A 19,989-nucleotide genomic window follows, 5' to 3' on the forward strand; every position below is an offset into this window, starting at 1 on the left:
GCCGCCGGTTAGGTGACAGGCCTAAATCCTGGTGGAATATTGTCTTCAAAATGGTTGTGGAGGGGTTCCCAGCCAGTGAACCGACCTGTTGGCTGAGAGCCCTCTTTGTAATCCTTCTTTTCCTCTTCATGCCTAACTAGTTTCCGCATCTTCCCTTAGTTTTGCCATCTCCCTTTTTTGGCAAAAAAACCTGCAATTTATGATTAAGGGAGGTAAAAACCAATGGAGGATGAAATGGCAAGCAAATCGACATTAAAATGCAAAAATTAGGACAAAAACACATGAAGAGAGGGGGATAATCAATACAAAATTAGGACATATCGCTGCTCAACTAACTTCAATTATCCAATAACCTAAAATTAATAAATGTCATATCTTACGAGTATTTCTTAACAACAACTCACTTATAGGACTGTCCTATAACATAGGACAGGCCCAGTAGGATAAATTTGCCCAACAAAATCTACTAACCTACACGTCAACAACTCTACATCATCTCCTCCATCGTCAAAACTGCCATCAACAAAAGCTATAGCCTAGACTCTACCTCAGTCCTCATATCTTCCATCATCACGATCTCGTCCCGTCCCATCCCCGTCCCAATCGTCACTGAAACCACCGACCCCGCCACCGATGTGGCCACCGCTCACTCTCCATTGCCGCCAATGAATTAGAAAATAACGAAGGAAAAATGTCGATTATAACGGAGACGTCGATCATAAACAAACAAGATAACTGATAATGTGATTTATATTGTCTTTGAAGGTTCATTTTATCCCGCCCAAAGACTTACCTTGATAAGTAACCATTTTAATTTCAAAACTGGCTATTTTAATTTGAAAATAACAAAATTTTTTATGAAAACCAAATCTTTGTCGTTTCTTGATCTGTTTTATTTTTGTAAAATAAAATCATTAGTTTGATAATTAGTAACTTTATCTTCAAAACTTACAATTTTACTTTGGAACTTTGACAAGATTTTCATGGAAATTATCTTCTTCTTTATTGTTTCTTCTTTTCATTTATTTTCGTAAACTAGGATTTTAGATTGTTACCGAGTAACTATTGTTTGACAATTTGGTATTTTAAGAAATTATCTTTGTTTTTTACGGGTTATATTTTGACAACTTGTCGTTTTAAGTTAAGAACTCAGGACCATGTGATGAATACCTACGAGGAGGAGCTGCATGAAATCGTTAGCGGGGTTAGTTGTCAATTTCGTTTCGGGAAGATGACAATTTTTTCTTAGGGCAAGGAAGATGACATTTATTGGGAAATTAGTATTGGATAGGTTTTGTATTTTGTATTTTTGAATTTTTTTGAATTTTTGGTTAATTAGCTGGTCTCATGGTAAGAGACCGCCTTATTAAACAATTTGTGATTTCTTAAACATATTGTAGATTTCTATCTATTTCAATAAGACACAATTACAACCTGTTAAGATTGTGAAGGATTGTATTGTTACGTTGTATTGTTGTTTAGCCATCGTGTGGCATATATTGATTACAAGACGGGCTCACAAATATATGGGCCAAGATAATTCTAACTCAACATCATATAATCCTAATACCCCTCCTCAAGCGGGAGCATGAAGGTCGAGAGTGCCCAGATTGCGAAGAATGTAGGTAAATTTCACTACGCCCAAAGCTTTGGTGAAGATATCAGCCAACTGTTCCGTAGTGGGTACATATTCGGGGGCAACAAAACCGGCTGTAATAGAATCCCAAATGAAATGACAATCTATTTCAATGTGCTTCGTACGTTCATGGAAAACCGGATTATGAGCAAGATCCAAGGCAGATTGACTATCGCAATAAATTTTGATTGGTGCAGACGAAGAAATACCCAAACTGCACAGAAGACCTTGAAGCCATTTCAATTCACATACCAATTGGACCATAGACCGATATTCCGCTTCTGCGGAAGAGAGTGAAACGGTTTGCTGCTTCTTTGTCTTCCACGATATAGGAGATTTACCAAAAGAGACGAACCACCGAGTTACCGAACGACGCGTCATCGGGCATCCGCCCCAGTTAGAATCACACCATCCGGAAATAGCGAGAGGACTATCAGAGCGCAAAAGTATCCCTTGTCCCGGACTCCCTTTGAGGTAGCGGACAACACGGAGGGCTACGTCATATGTTCCTCTCGTGGCTTACTCAAAAAGCGAGACAAAATATGAACGGCATAAGACAAGTCTGGTCGCGTCACAGCGAGATAGACAAGACGACCTATGAGCCTGCGATAAGATTCAACATCATCTCATACCGGCCCAGCCGCCAACCCAAGACGATGGTTTTGTTCAATGGGAGTGGCAACGGGTTTCGCTCCAAGAAGGCCCGTCTCAGAAATGATATTTAGAGCATATTTTCATTGGATGAGATAAATACCATCCTTGCTACGTGTTACTTCCAAACCGAGTAAGTACTTATGGACTCGGTTTATATAAACGAGTCTATCACCCTTTGTCGTGTTCTTTTTGTTCCCGCTCTTACTTGCAGCTTATTATCCGTCTCACAGCTTGCTTCCGATCATGATTTTATATTTGAATTTGCTAACCAATCTTGTCTTATATAGGACCGTACTTCGAGGATGATGATTGGAGTCGGTGAGCTGCGGGATGGGCTTTATTGGATGTGTATGTGCTCAGCCGTTGGGTGTTCATCAAGTGAGTGACTTGGGCTCTCGTGATCTGTGGCACCGTCGACTGGGACATCCTTCCGATAAAGTGTTCAAGACTATTCCTTTTGCTAGTAGTTTCTATTTCAATAAAAATTTGGTTTGTGATGTCTGCGATTTAGCTAAGCAACATCATAACAGTTTTAGCCTAATGAACAGCGCGCTTTGGATATTTTTGACTTAATTCACTATGATTTGTGGGGTCCTTATCGTATTCCCTCCTCTTGTGGCGCGAAGTATTTTTGACGATAGTTGACGATTTTTCTCGTACTACTTGGGTATACTTCTTGTTTGATAAACAAAGGTGACAGATATGTTTATGCATTTTGTTAATATGGTCTCCACACAATTTTCTAAGTCTCTTAAAGTTGTGCAAAGTGACAGTGGTAATGAGTTTGATTGTGTGGCGGGTTATTTCTTTACTAATGGCATTCATTTTCAAAAATCTTGTGTTGGAACGCCCCAACAAAATGGACGTGTGGAACGCAAACATCGTCATATATTAAATGTTGCCCGAGCCCTCTTATTTCAAGCTCATTTACCGAAATCCTTTTGGGGTGGGTGTGTACTTACAGCCGCATTTCTTATCAATCGGACCCCGTCTCCCTTGCTTGAAAATAAGACCCCCTACGACTGTCTATATGGTGTGAGCCCGTCTTACACTAATTTGCGAGTTTTTTGTTGCCTTGCTTTTGCCCACAATCAAGTAACTCGAGGCGATAAATTTGAGAAAAGGAGTCGTAAGTGTATTTTTGTTGGATATCCTCACGACAAGAAAGGTTGGAAATTGTTTGATCTTGATACGGAGTCCTATTTCGTTTCCTGAGATGTTGTATTTCATGAGTCCACTTTTCCATTTGCTAATGCCAGCCCCGAACCCGTCTGTTCTTCCTCCCCTGTTTCGCATGATGAGCCGTTTAATGGTGTCGATGACACCGTATTTGAGCAGCATGGACCGCGGGGGGAGTCCTCGGGTGGGCCTGATCCTGATGTCGGGTCAGCTCGTGGGTCTGGTGTTGTTGATGCGGAGACTGAAACTGGGTTGGGTAGTGATTCGGGTGAGCAGCCCAGCTCGACAGAAGGGGGTGCGGCTAATGACGGTAATACTGCTATGGGTCGGGGTTATCGTCAAAAGTTTGTTAATTCTCGCCTTCGTGGTTATGTCCTTAGCACCACACGCACTCCATCCTCAAATAATAGCTCACCAAGCTCACCATTGTCTCCCTCAGGTATGCCTTATACTTTAGCAAATTATATCGATTGTCATACTTTTTTGGAAAAACATCATCACTTTATTGCAGCTGTGACAAATGGAGTTGAGCTAGCTTCATTTAAAGAAGCTATCCGTGACAATGGTTGGTGTGCGGCTATTGCAACCGAAATCGAAGCTCTTGAACGCAATGAAACATGGGAGCTTAGTGATCTTCCAGCTGATAAAAAAGCACTCGGATGCAGATGGGTTTATAGAATTAAATATAAGTCAGACGGTTCTATCGAGCGCCTTAAGGCGCGACTTGTCATTTTTGGTAATCATCAAGTGGAAGGCTTGGATTACGGAGAGACATTTGCACCCGTCGTTAATATGGTCACTATTCGAGCCTTTCTAGCTGTCGTTGCGGTCAAGAATTGGGAATTACATCAAATGGATGTACACAACGCATTTCTACACGGAGACTTACATGAGGAGGTGTATATGAGGTTGCCTCCGAGTTTTAGACGAGGCAAGGAGGGCAAGGTTTGTCGGCTAAAGAAATCTTTATATGGTCTACGACAAGCACCAAGGTGCTGGTTTGCTAAGCTTGCCACGACCCTGAAAGAATATGGGCTCACAAATATATGGGATAAGATAATTCTAACTCAATACATCATATAATCCTAATACAACCCATTATGGCAGATTAATGTCCAAGACCTCAACCTTAATCCAACCAAATAATTTTTCAGTATTATCCATGTTGACAAGGTTACTTAAATGAACTACAACACCTTAATCCAATCCCGTTAACCTCATATTGATTCGTACTGTATTTTCGAATCAACAATTTTCGAATCAACAATTCTCACTTATTGAATTATTGCAGCAAGATTTCGACTAGCTTAGCCTTGAGAACAACCCGGCTTGCCAAAGCGGAACTTGAGTTGTACTCCCGTAACTTGGTAGGAGACGGAGTTCACTTGCCAAGTAAAAAGCAAACAGACAAATAAAAAGGGTTACTATAAATACAAATACATTGCCAACAATTTCGGGCATGTTTGGCCCTACTTTAGGAAAACTGTTTTTCCTTTTAAAAATGAGTTTTTTAATAAGCTACTTCTTGATAAAACTGCTGGTGTTTGACCTAACATTTTACAAAAAACGGCTTCTCAACAACATTTTTTACATAAGTGGATGGAAAATAAAAATATTTTTTGTTAAAAAGAATATCAAGATGGGTCTCAATTTGTAGAGTGAAAAAATATGAATTAATTAGTATTAATTTTTTTTTTGACATATTTACCATATAGAAGTAGTCATTTATATATATATATATATATATATATATATAGGATCTTGTGAGTTTGGTTTCTTATGGTGAGTTGTGAATTTGGGCTTTGAAATCTCAGCCACTAGATTATATTAGAGATGAATGGCCAAGATCTTATCTTACCTGTCATATATAACCACTGTCATTTACTTATTTTCTCTTTTTTCTAATGTTACTTTTTTTTTTTACTTTAATTTTTTTTTCCTCTTATGTTTTTCTTTAATTTTCTCATTATGTTACCATTTTTTCTTTTTCTTTTTGTACCGGATTTTTTTTCTTACTTGAAATTTTTTTTACTCTTATTTTTTTTACCTCGTGTTATTATGCTGTTATTGTGCTTTTTTTTTAAACTTTGATTTTTTTCACGACTTTGATTTTTTTCTCTTTTTTTTTTACCACATGTTATTGTGCTGTTATTGTTATTCCGCTGTTATTGTGATGTTATTCTGCTGTTACTTTGATTTTTTTTACGACTTTGATTTTTTTTCTCTCTCTTTTTTTTACCACATGTTATTGTTATTCTGCTGTTATTGTGATGTTATTCTACATTACTTTGATTTTTTTTACGACTTTGATTTTTTTTTTCTTTTTTTTTTACCACATGTTATTGTGCTGTTAGTCTGCTGTTATTGTGATGTTATTTCGGTGTCACTTTGATTTTTTTTTACTACTTTGATTTTTTTTACTTTGATTTTTTTACTCTTTTTTACCGCATGTTATTGTGTTGTTATTCTGGTGTTATTGTGATGTTATTCCGGTGCCACTTTGATTTTTTTTACGACTTTGATTTTTTTTTACCACGTTTTATTGTGCTGTTATTCTACTGTTATTCTGTTGTTATTGTGATGTTATTCCGGTGGCACTTTGATTTTTTGTTACTATTTTAATTTTTTACTATATTTTACCACGTGTTATTGTGTTGTTATTCTGATGGTATTGTTATTCTGGTGTTATTATGATGTTGTTCCGGTGTCACTTTGATTTTTTTTTTACTACTTTGATTTTTTTTTACTACTTTGATTTTTTTACTCTTTTTTTTACCACGTGTTATTGTGTTGTTATTCTGGTGTTATTGTTATTTTGGTGTTATTGTGATGTTATTCCGGTGTCACTTTGAAATTCAAAGTAACAATGCAAAGATTGCCTTGCTAAAATATAGTCACAATTAATTTCAAGTTATTATTAGCAAAAATTACACATACATGAAAAATGTTTATGAATTCATCTACAGCGTCTAAGTTTAAACTAAACAAAAATCAGGATCAGAAATCATAGTAATAGAAACAAGATAAGCTTTGTCGTTCATTTGTTCTTGTCATGTATGTCAAAGAAACATGCACCACCCTACCAACAAGATAGCTTTTGTTTGGTATTATTTAATACTCTCTGAGATACTTGTATCTTTACTAGATACCAACAATATATCTACTACCCATCACGCATGCTACTAAGCTCTACAAGAAGCATAAAGCGAGCAGGATCCTTGAGGGATTTCATGAGTCGTAACTATCAGTAATAAATGGGAGAAGATAAAATTGTGTCAAAACCCTGAGGGTCTCTCCATCGCCACAGCAACGAGCATAAACAAAAAGCGAGCAACTGACAACTACCTTCAGAGGAATCCTATCGACAATGTGCTGATACAACAGAACTGGTAAGTGATAGACATCACAAAATGCAAACAATACTAACTAGGAACTACTATAGTACTATGTAAGTTCACGCATTTCAAGCCTTTCGCAGCACTCCACGATTCATCAAAAAGCTGCATCCCAACTCCATATATTTACTTGCAAAAGTCACAACATTTGCTATATTATACACTAATTCATTCTTTCAAAACCACAAGGCCTCAAATTAATTCGAATCATCATACTTGCAAAAGGCACAACCTTTGCTAAGCTATACAGTGTCTACACTAAGTCACTGCTTCAAAACCTCAAAGCATCAAGTCAATTTGAATCATCCTACAAGCTAATATGCTAAAACCTAGCCTTTCAATCCTCGGCATCTCAAATCAATTCAAATTCTGAATGCAATTTGGTTTCAAGGAAATCTCGCACTCCTCAACAAGAAAACCCAAATTTGCAAGTCAAATTTTTTAACAATTCTGCAAATTAAACAACACAGAACAATTATGGATCAAGCTAACTCTTAGAAATATCCCTAAATTGATTCTCTTACCATTTTCGAAATCAAAAATTGATTCCTGAATTGATCATTGAAATTATAAATTAGGTATGCAACCTCTAATGATTTCTCTTCGTCCCTTCGATGTCGCTCCTGTAATTCGTCCCTTCGATCTCGCTTTTGTAATTGCTTTGATATGTGCCCTTCAATTTACTTGGTTGAGCCTCGCTTTGGGCCATGGCATGACTCGATTGTCGGTGTTGCGGTTGTGCTCAATGATGTGAGACAAGGGTGAGCAAAGTTGCGTGATGGTGGCAACTGGGCGAATTGAGATGAAGGTGCGATTAAAATTTCTTTGAAATGAGATAGACGCTGATTGGTTTTGCCGAGTTCATCCTGAAGTTGACGGCTGCTAGCTTTGTTTTATTTTTGTAATTCAATCCCAGTCGTTAATTTTGCTTGATCTGATGGCTGATATTTGTGAGCACACAAACTCACAACTCACCGTAAGAACCAAACTCACGAGATCTCGCCTCTCTTTTTCTCTCTCTCTCTCTCTCTCTCTCTCTCTCTCTCTATATATATATATATATATATATATATTAAAAATCTATAAAATCAATATATATATATATATATATTATTAAAGGAAGCTTTTTTCGAGCAATTCTAGAGTCTCCAACATTATTAAAACACCTAAAGCTAATAAATCTATCTAATTAAATCAATTGGAAACAAAAAACAAAAAAAAAATCTCTATAGACAACCAACCGTACTGTACATCAATCACCTAAGGTTATTAAATTATTCAATTTATATCTTAATTGGGAAAAAAATAAAAAAATATTACAAACACCTAAACGTACAGTGCAATGACACCAACTATATCCAATCAAATTGTAGTACCAAACTCTTCCGTACACCATTGCACTTCTATTCCCTTCACAAGACATTAAAAAAAATAAACCCTACGGCCATTGCAATCCTATTCCTATCATAAAACTGAGAAAAAGTTTATCCGTATAGTCAAAAAGCTATCCGTACAGCCAACTAAATTATTCAAATTAAATCTTAATTGGGAAAAATCAAATAAAAAAGTTTATCCGTATAGTCGAAAAGCTGTCCGTACAGCCATTGCAATTCTCTTCCTATCATAAAACCTTCACTTTTGAGCTTATTCCCAATTCCAAACAGTTTCCTGTATAACATATAATTAGTTTCATGTTAGGAGAATTATACACACTATATATACAGCTCTTTTTGTATTTCAAATTCCACACACCAACTATCCCATCTGAACTACCTACAACAATGGCACCATCCAAATCCAGGTTTATCTCGCTTTTCTAATACTCATCATTACATCGATATTAAGTCACTGATATTAATTTCTTTTCTTTTCTCTGTTTCAGTTCTTACTCAACTATCAACGAACTGAACGAACGCAAGACAAGCGGAAAAATCAAAGCCCGTGTATCTCGACTTTGGGAAGTAACTAATCCTTATGTCGCTGGCCAGCTAATCTGCATAGACATGGTTCTTATAGACAAAGAGGTATGCTGAATACAATCTTTACGTAATATTAATTCATGATATATTATTGCTCTACTAACTTCACCAGAACCACTACTTAAATCGTTAATGTTTACTTCCACAGGGCGGTTACGTGCATGCAACCATATACGACAATTCTCTAATTGAAAGGTTCCGTTCAAGTCTCACTGAGGGCGACGTTTATGTGATGAACCACTTTGTTATTGAACCGAACAAATCACCGTATCGTGTTGTTAGTGATAGCAAGATTATGTTAAAGTTTCAGTTTAGCACTTACATTAAAAAGATTACATCCGAAAGTTGCTCAATCCCAAGACACAGGTATTCCCTAGCATACTTTCAGAAATCAAGTACTTTCTTTGTGTCTCTGTATTATTAATATAAACTATTCTCTTTAAAAAGATGTATACGGCGTTTTGGTGAACGAATCTGTGGATAAGGATTCAACCGCTATCGAAATCCGAGACAAGAGGTATCAAACAATCTCATTCTTAGCATTGAATTAAATTCTTTATTACAAATCAATTAACTCTACTATAATGATTTATGCAGTGAGAACATTATCAAGCTTAAGTTATGGAGACAATTTAGCGTTGACTACAACGAACAAATGAAAGAACACCGTGGTCAGTGTAACATTATTACAGTCGTGACTTCTACTTTAGTTAAAGGCTACAATATCGGTAAGCACTTCTCTTTGCCATCTTATCGGTATTACTCTCTTGATTTTTAAAGATAGTTTGCTTATCTCATTCTTATTCAATGCACAATAAATATACTCACAGCATCTATGAAGCTTGACACTTCCTCATCAAGCAAGGTTTATGTTAATCTTGACTTTCCAGAAGTCAATGAACTGATTAGCCTATTAAGGTAACCACCAATAACACATACAATGTTGCTGATTTTATAGTTAGCATACTTTGACCTTTATTATGTATTTGTTTTCCTTTATAGTGAGAAAAAGGAAGAAATATTTGTGAGCAGTGTTTTAAGTCAGCAACATCCTGAACAAAGATATCTCAACAATTATCAATCATTGCAAGTTACCATATGAAAAGGTACTCTATCAGTTAAGTGTATTGTCCTCCCTAATTATCTTGATTTACGGCAAGAAAAATAAACAAAGATTATACACGCAGAATGAAATTTATTCTTTGTCGGGCCACGATAAAGGAAGTTATGGGAGAATTACCTTGGTACAATCCTTCGTGTCCTGATTGCAATAGGAAGCCTAAGACAGTGAATAAAGGGTTCTTCTCTGAGTCTTTGACAAATCTGTAGAAGGTCCATTGACAGTGTAAGTATGCTTATATTCCATCCATAGTACAGCTCTATATCTCAAACTAATTCACTTGATTCGTGTAGTTATCGACTGGAGTTATTAGTCGAAGATGCAACTGGTTCAACTATTCTTACCATGTTCAATGACGAGGCTAAAAGGATGGTTGGTCAAGATGCAAACACATCATTTGACTCCCATCTAGAACAGGTACATCATTTTCACTACTTTATACGTTCCTCTCATCAAGAAAACCGGTTTGTTATATAATCAACTCCTGAAAATTATTGTGTTGTACAGGATCCCTCATCTGGGGACTATGATTTCATCCCAAGCTTACCTCGAAATACTTTTGAAGGAAAAATATTTACGTTCAAAGTAAAGATTGATAAATTCAATCATCAGAATAGAAAGAATAACAAGCAGACATTACTCATTTGAGGAATCAAAGATGGAAAAAACTTCCCAGACACCTACCCGCAAACGGCAACTTGAATATATCTCATCCGATGATGAAGGGTCAAGCTCCTCAACAACCACGATTAACCGCAAAAACCTCAAGGTAGAGTAAACAGTGATGTATAACCAGTTTATTTGTACACCTATTAACAAAAGTCAAGGACAGACCCTAAAGCATGTAGGAATTTATTTGCCAAGGCCCGTATTTAGTCATGGACAATTATATGTAGCAGCCTCAAGGACGACCTCCCCAGAAGGTCTAAAATTCTTCACCGACGATTCAACACAAGAGTACAAAGGACACACGAGGAACATCGTCTATAAAGAAGTATTTAACAATCTACACTCACTATCCTGAAGGGTCCATTCTATGCAGGTTTATTATTTTTTGGACAGTTGTATAGACTTCTGGATACCGAAGTCATGTTACAGCTTCAAGCATATAAAGTCTGCACACTCTTTTTGAAGTACATTTTTTAGATAATAATCTTTCCATTATTTACCTATAATATTTAAAACCGTAAGTCCGACATTTAGTAAAATATTTATACAAGCAATTGCAGTAATAAGATTATTTGGGCAAAAAAATCAATCTACGTGTAATCTTTTAGAAAGGATGTACAAGTTAAGCAAACATAAAAGCTCTAATTTTGAGAACATACATAGAACGCAATATTATCTCTATTACACAGATATGCATACTATGACCCAAACAAGAAAAAACAAAAAAACAGTACAGACCATAACTTTAGAGTACGTTATCGTGATTTGCGAAAAAGAGAGATTGAATACCGTGGAACAAACATTTTCAGTAATATGCACTGGTGAGACAAACTGAGAATAAAGAGAAGGCACGTATAAAAAAAATTTAGAGAGAAAAAACCATTACTTATGTCAAAGTGATACCCAAATTGTAGAGCAAGCATCAGATTTTTTCTTTTATGCACAATTTTGAAGTACCTCAAATGATGTTTAAGTTGTGCAATCATCACAATACCCCTAATTACAGAAAAACAAGTAGTTTTCCACGACACAGAGAATCAATTGCAAGTAACTAACGACTAATATCATAGAATTTCCGTCAAAATCGAACAAGCAGCTTTAATTTCATAGTTCATACATCGTCCACACAGGTTCTTAACAACTTCTATTATGTCGTCTTGATCATGCAGCTGAAGAAGCCAACTATGTGGCTTTAGCTTACTTAATTTACGTCATCAAAGTAGAGTTCTAATGCAAGAGTCGAACATGATAAACCGGAACATACAACCATAAGCCAGCTAATTAAGATTACACATAGAAGAACAATAGACCCAAACAAGAAGAAAAAGTATAATTGGGAGATAATGAAGGGGGACATAACTGAGTTGGACGAGCCTTTAAGGGAAGATACGAAACCAGCAAGTCAGGAACGAGGGTAGGTAACATCGGCTTCATCAAATCGCCAATTCTTATGACGTTGTTGTTGAATAACGGAGCACCAACAGCAAATACAAACCCCTATACAGCAAACCCGATTGATGAAACCCTACACAGCAACCCCGAAGAATTGAAAATTCCTAATTTGGGGTTTTGCAAGTCGAATCGAGAGTTAAATACAACAGTTATATCAAATTAAAAGATAGATTCAAACAATCGTACAGATGCAAACAAACTTACATAGCAAATAGATGTTGGAGTAATCGAAATCGGAAAGGAAAAAATGGAGGATGAGGATTCAATAATAGGCTACTGAAAGTGGGAGGTAGGATGTAAATAGATCATAGTTCGGGGAGGAGATTGACGGAGATTAATCTGCGATTTCGGTGTTGTATTGGGGTTGATGGGTGGTGATGCGTAATTCGGCAGGTTGAAGACGGAGGTGAGTTGAGTGGGATAGCCTGCTGGGTTTACACGTCCAAAAGAAAAGGGTACTCATCAAAAGAAAACGAAAAAAAAGGTGTAAAATTAAGTGGATGTAATGAGTTTTAATTTGTTTTACGACTATTGGCACTTCCATAGTACAAGGTACATTTATTAATAGAAAAATCATTGAGCTTTAGCTAATTGATTAACAATATTTATACAAAAGTTTTTCATTAAGTTGGTCAAATGGGATTTCTTGTGAAACTGTTAAATATCAATTATAAAAGAATGAGGCAATTTAACGAATTAATGACCATCTATCACACACCGTATTATTCTTCGTCTAATTCCGATAATACAAGATAATCTGCTACTTATACGCAAGTTTCATGAGAGTATTTACTCGGATCAAATTTTTCATTCATACAAGAGCACCAAACAACGGTAAAATCGTGACGCAATTTTATTAAATCAGTATATATATAAAGCGAGAACTTTTCGGCGATATTAGAGTCGATTTTCTTAGAAATCTATTATCCTATTAGAAGTCAAGCACGTGTTTAATTGTTGATTTTAGCAATACCAAATTACTACTCCTATACAGAACACTATTCTTGATGCTGCCATAAACTAGGATGCTTATTAATCCTACTTTAATCCTTTCTAGGAGAACATATATTGTTCCCTATATAAGATCATCTAATTGTCGTCTACAAACCCATCGAAATCAACATCCTACTCTCATCCAATTGACCTCTTTCAATTCCTACATAAGAATATGGAAGCATTAAGGTATCCTATCTTTTTCTTAAAAGTGAGTTTACGGTAGCGCATTCCCTAATTTCTAATACCATAGTGAATTTATTAATTTCTCTGTTAGGTCTTACTCATATATCAACGAGTTGAATTCATATAAGAATGAGTGGAAGATCAAGGTTCGCGTTTCGAGATTATGGGAAGTTCAAAACTTTAAAAATAATAATAGCTTAATATGTGTCGACATGGTTCTTATAGACGAGGAGGTATCTTATCCTGATAATCCAATTATCTACTTGCTATATTTTTCATAAATTATATACTTATATCTTTTTTTTTCAATATAGTGAAATTATATTCACGCCACTATTGGAAGCGGTTTATGGAGACTCTATCGTACCAAATTATAGAAGGAAGTATTCTTATAATTGAGAATTTCAAAGTCGAACCAAACAAAAATAATTATCGTGTCGTGAGCGACAGTAAGATTATGCTATCGTTCATCTTCAAAACTCGTGTCAAGCTTATTAATATGGATGCTGCAGTTATCCATCACAAGTTTGATTTTATGCACTTCCACAACTTAGAGTGTCTTCTTCAAAAAGACTATGTGCTATAGGTATATAAATTACTTTATAGTATTAACTTTATGTAATCAATATCTGTTCTCTACACCGAATACGTTTTTTTTAAAATAATTGTTCAAGACATCATTGGAGTTCTTGTGAAAGTGCATGGTGACAACGATGACATTATACCCGAATTGGAGGATAAGAGGTGTGTGCTCACAAATTACAAATGTCGTACCAATTTAGTAATATCATTGAATACTTTTTAACATGTCCACAAATGATATGCTGTATCAAACAGCAAACAACTTCTCAAAGTAAAACTATGGAATAAATGCGTTCAAGAATTTTCCTTTAAAAAAAAGGAACTAGAGAAGAAAGGTTGCAAACTATTTATAATAGTCGTAACATCTACAAGGGTCAACGGACTCAATGCCGGTAAGATATTATTTGATTTTTGTACGGCTCAAATAATATAACTTAGTATAAACTTTATTTACTGTATATCCGTCCTTTCACAGCCAACCTTCGAGTAGAAACTTCACCCTCAACCAAAATCTATTTTAATCTTGAGATTCCCGAGGTTAATGATCTGCGGATGATTTGGAGGTATTATGTCCGACCCTTTTGCACAAGCACATGAAATGAATATTTATGTTAGTTTCCATTCATTAATTAGATTTTACAACAATTAAGTGAACTAACACTATTAGATTACTTATTGTTGGTTTAACATAGTGATAAGCAAGACATGACGATAGTGTAAAATTTCAAGTTACAAAAGCGTGGAGTGTTAGATCACGACGATCTTCGTACAAATAAAAAGGACGTCTTATCTATATTAAATTATTGCGGATCGCCATACCAAATGGTTATTTCCTTCCTAACATTCTTCTCTAAAGTTGGTTCAATATTTATTATCTAAATATTCATTTTTCTTATCAAATTACCTATTATTTTGACAGGATCTTTCATGCTATTGCATAGCAGAGGTTAAAGTTGTTCTGAGCGATCTGCCTTGGCACTACCCTTCGTGTCCTGGATGTAATAAAAAAGTAAGAGAAAGACTAACTGACTTCTTCTGCACCTACTGTGAAAAGGAACTTGATACTCCTAAACTTATGTAAGTTCGTATATTATTACTTGTAAATATAGGTGATTAGTTGTAACGTGTACAATCACCCATTAATCTCTTTTCCCAACTCTAGGTATCGATTAGAATTATCTGTAAAAGATGACACCAGCTCAACCGTATTCATAATTCTTAATGATGAGGCAAAGGGACTAATCGGACAAGAAGCGAGTACTTTATACAATGCTTCTTTTGCACAGGCTAGAATTTTTCTTTTATTCTAATGTGCTTAACCGCTCGCTCTTGAACGACATATTACTTCATATTTTTTAATGTTTTTTTAAACTACAGGATGGAAGTGACAATAAAATGACAAAGTTCCAAAGTTACTTCGTACCACCTTTGAAAACAAACAGTTTGTATTTAAGTTAAAGATTATTAAACGTAATCATGTTACCAAATTCAAGCAAACATTTACCGTTGTGAATGTATTCAGTCACAACCCCTAAGAGGTGCGTCATATCATTATCTGCAGCATAATCCCCTATTATACGTAATATTAACTTCTTTTTATTCATCTTTTGAGCTGAATATTGTCCTCAAGATATAATAGGACCGGCCTAATTCTATGTATGAAATATTTTACATATAGGTTGAAACGAACAGCTACACCAAGAGTGGTCAGAAAAAGTGCAACAATTAAACACAGAGCAATTGCATGTTTATGAGCAGGTTATAGATGCTGTGTACAATAAAAAAGGTGGGGTTATGTTCCTCTACGGGCACGGTGGGACAGGCAAGACATTCTTATATAGTACAATTTCGGCGAGATTACGCACTAATAACAAGATAGTATTAAACGTAGCTTCATCAGGTAACGACTCTTGCTTTGCTTTTTACTGTCGTTTTTAAAATTTGTGTGCTCCTAAGTCTGTGTTGTTGACACAAAAAGTAGTAGAACAAATAGATTAATCGCCAATTCAGTTACTACAGCTATGATATTGTATAAGAGAACCCTGATTAGCGCAACCTCAAGGAGGGTAACTAACTCAATTTTTTGGTAATCCGATATGGCAGGTATCGCAGCTCTGCTTTTACCCGGAGGAAGAACTGCACACAGAAGGTTCGAGATACCTATTGAGTTTTTTGAGAATTCAACTTGTAACATTTCACGGAAAAGCCAACTGGCAGAACTAATATGAATGACTTCATTAATAATATGGGACGAAGCTCCAATGGACAACATGTTTGCATATGAAGCATTGGACAGAACGATGAGGGATATAATGGCGTTTGATGACCCCGGAGGCAGAAAGCAAGGTTTTTGGGGGGGAAGGTTGTGCTGCTTGGAGGAGATTTCCGCCAGGTTCTACCAATAATAAACAAGGGTTCTCGGCAAGATATTGTAGAAGCGTCAATTAGTAGATCTTATATTTGGAAAGAGTGCCAAATTTACACCCTAAAAACAAGCATGCGAGTCTCGGAAGGACAAAGGGAAGGACAACAACAGAAAAGGCACAAGCAGTTTAACGAGTGGTTATTAGCTATGGGTGGGGGCACTCTTGAAGCCAAAGCAAAGGGGAACGAGGACGAGGCAAAGGGGGAGAGTTAAAATGAATAGGAGAGAGTATTATCAATGCGAGTATTAATATTAATATATATCGATATAATTATAAGAGTGAGTATTATTGCATTGTCATAGTTAAAAGTACGTACCACCACTTTTAAATTGTCAAAACAAATGATTATATAATTCGAGAACAACAAGGGTAAATGAATTTAATATTGGTACACTTTTCAAAGTAGGAAGACTTGTTAATAAAATTAGTTCTTTACATAATATAAATACCATTCTTAATGATTTCATATGGTACCAATTTCATAACACAATAAAGATTTATAATAATGTCATAAGATACCAACTTATATGTTATAATCGGTGATACTACTACGTGCCCGTGCATCGCACGGGCCTTCCAATTAGTAGTAAAAATAAAAGCGAGAAGCACCACATTAATGATTCTACTTGTGGCTCCCAAAATCAAAATTAATCGTTTGGCCGTGTGCTTATTCAATGGAAGAGCACGTCTAAAAACAAACAGCACCTTCATCTCTCTTCAAACCTCTCAACCTTCTTCGTAAGACCTTCTCACCTTAGAATCTTAGATCATCGTATCGCATTTTAATTTATTCATTCTTAAATTCTTTGATTTGCTTCACATATTCATATTATTATTACTCTTATAATCATCGATTAGGGTTTCTATCAATTGTTTATTGATCAATTTTAATGATAATTCCCAGATTTCGTGTTTATTTGCAGGTTTTGTTAGAATTAGGGTTTTGTTGATTAATTGATCATCATTTCACATTTTAGTTTATTTTCATTTTGCTCTACGTATTCATATTGCTGCTAGGATCGTCGATTTGGTTTTGTATCTATTGTTCATTGATCAATTTTATTGATCTTCCCTGTTTTCGTGTTTATTTGCAGGTTTTGTGTTAGAATTAGGGTTTGGTTGATTAATTGATCACCGATTGCATTTTGATTGTTTTTTATTCTCTTTACGTATATTACTCTTAGGATCGTTGATTAGATTTTGAATTGATTTTTTGTTGATCAATTTTAACGATCTTCCCTAATTTCGTGTTTATTTGCAGGTTTTGTGTTAGAATTTGGGTTTGGTTGATTAAGTAATTGATTGATTGATAGAGTTAGGGAAATCTAGATTTAGGTGTATAGAAGTTTCGAAATTAGTATGTTAGAGCAACTGCTGATATTTACTAGAGGAGGGTTGATTCTCTGGACATGTAAGGAGCTTGGAAATGCTCTTAAAGGATCGCCAATTGATACTTTGATTAGGTCCTGTCTGTTGGAGGAACGGTCCGGATTGGCATCGTATAATTATGATACCCCTGGAGCAAATTACTCGCTTAAATGGACGTTTCACAATGAACTTGGCATTGTGTGTGGCTGTGTATCAGAAGATTCTTCATCTGCTCTATGTGGATGATTTGCTTTCCATGGTTAAGCGTGAATTCTCAGCGGTGTATGATCCTTGTAGGATGGATTATAGTGACTTTGACGATGTTTATAGGCAGCTTAGGTTGGAGGCTGAGGCTAGGGCTGAGGAGGTTAAGAAATCGTCTAAGTTGGGGGCGAGAAATGTTGGTAAGAAGCAAGATCAGGTGCAAAAGGCGAAGTATGATCAGGGTGGTAAGAGAAATGGTGGCGGAAATTTGAAGAGCGATGGTTGGGATGGCGATTTAGGGAAAGGGAATGTGTTGGGAAACGGTCATGTAAATGGGGGTAGCTTTGTTAAGGATGTGAAATCAAAGGGTGGTGTAAACCAAAAAGAGAATTTAGGCTCAGATAATGGAGCTTTTGATGTAAATAAGCTGAAAAATTTACGGTCTAAAGGTGTAAAGAAGAATGATACTGTTGCTGATACTAAGGGTTACAAGGCTGAGCCCAGTAAAAAGGTAACCAAGAAGAATAGAGTTTGGGGTGAAGCAAACCCACCTACTAAACTGGATTCTACGGATCCTGTCGCTGAAAACGGAGATAAACAAGTGAACATTATGCCAGTCAAAGAGGGTGAGAGTATGATGGACAAAGAAGAGGTCTTCAGTAGTGACAGTGAAGATGAAGACGATGCACAAGCTGGGAGTGACACTAAGGTGCAGACAAAGTCCAAGGGATGGCTTCCTTCTATGTTTCGGCGGTATGTTTTTTCTATTTTTGTTGCTTGAAATTGTGTGTGTTCACTTAAGCTGTTAGTCACCTGCTTCCTAAAAATTAATTGGTTTCATAACTGTTTCCGTAATCTTACAGCAAACTAGAATAAAGAATTATATAGGCGTAGCTGCATAGGCTATTTCCCTGACAACGAATACATTTTTTTTCCCTAAAGAACAAGCTTTTTGAAAGCAATTATATAGGCATAGTTGCACTTGATAGCACTTGCGATTGTTATTAAATCAAAGTCATGACACAGAAACGCAACCATTTTTTAGTTTTTATTTTGAGATTCCATGAACTGTATTTTGCCGTCTTTTGAGACGGTATTGGTTGCAGCTGAGAGTTTTCTTACTACGCCTGCTAAATCATTTTTTTGTTCCTGAAATATCTGTAGGTAGGAGCAGCATTGTCGATCGTATACATATCAGGAGCACCTGTCATGTTTGTGGGATGTGGACAATCATATACAGACTTGAAGAAGCTCAACGTCAAATCTATTCTGAAGACACTCCTCAAGTAGTGTTATTTGGATCAAAAACAAGACAATTGGGATGTCCCAACACTCGCTTAACAGCTTATCCTGTGTTAAGCTCCCACAATACTCGCACTACTTACAGACTTGTAAAAACTTGGCTGTGTAATTTCCTGTTAAGAGTTTTGAAACTGGCTTGTTCCTAAACTCGTTGAAATCTGTAAGCTTATTCTCGTTCTTTTCCGTTTGGTTTGGATAGCAAATATACTTTCTTGTATAGGTGATTCACTTTTCCAAACATCTACTTCTCGTTAAATTACTGCTAAACATCTACGAATAAATGACAAGCTTTTTGTTAGATCAAGTGTCAAACTCTTTTTTTTGCTTATATATTAAAAACACGAAAGAAGCATGTAGTAAACAGTAAAGTCTTGTTTATAACTGTTGTGGTTACAATGAATGAGTGGTGCCTCATCCCCCTAAAAAATTGTGGTTTAGATTGTTTTACCCTCTGTAAACTATTCTCATTTACAAGGTTGTAAATGAGATTTTGTGTGTAGTAAAATACCTTAAATACTCTTTTATAGTTTAATCGAATAGTGTTACCTTATTCGATAGAAAAACGATAATTGATTCCTTTGAAAAAAAATCCTGCTTACTCCGTAAAATCCATTCGAGGTCAAAAGGTCCAACAACCAACTATTGTGAATGATTGTCTAATTAATTAAGGATTTTTTGTCGAAATCTACCTTATATTTATGAATATTTGTAAAAACTATTGTTTCGGGTTGAAAACAATCAAGTCAGCGTTGCCCAAGCTTGAGTTGGGTCAATGTGCTTCTTTCGGATGTTGGATAGTTTGATGTCCCTTTGCCTCGAGCTTTGCCTGCACACGTAACACGCA

The 19,989-nt window shown here is 35.9% G+C and overlaps 1 long non-coding RNA gene and 1 pseudogene across 1 annotated transcript; one reads left to right on the forward strand and one right to left on the reverse strand.

The window, feature by feature from the left end:
- Window positions 1-8,091: 8,091 nt before the first annotated feature.
- Window positions 8,092-12,572, reverse strand: LOC141627020 (uncharacterized). Its single transcript, XR_012536583.1, has 4 exons — window positions 12,289-12,572; window positions 11,993-12,188; window positions 10,084-10,166; window positions 8,092-8,532 (listed from the first exon to the last, which is right to left on the reverse strand). It is a non-coding gene; the product is annotated as an uncharacterized LOC141627020 (long non-coding RNA).
- A 4,326-nt stretch (window positions 12,573-16,898) lies between these two features.
- On the forward strand, window positions 16,899-19,360 carry LOC141627021 (uncharacterized; annotated as a pseudogene).
- Window positions 19,361-19,989: the final 629 nt, after the last annotated feature.

The sequence above is a fragment of the Silene latifolia genome, chromosome Y, assembly GCF_048544455.1.
Source record: "Silene latifolia isolate original U9 population chromosome Y, ASM4854445v1, whole genome shotgun sequence".
NCBI lineage: Eukaryota > Viridiplantae > Streptophyta > Magnoliopsida > Caryophyllales > Caryophyllaceae > Silene > Silene latifolia.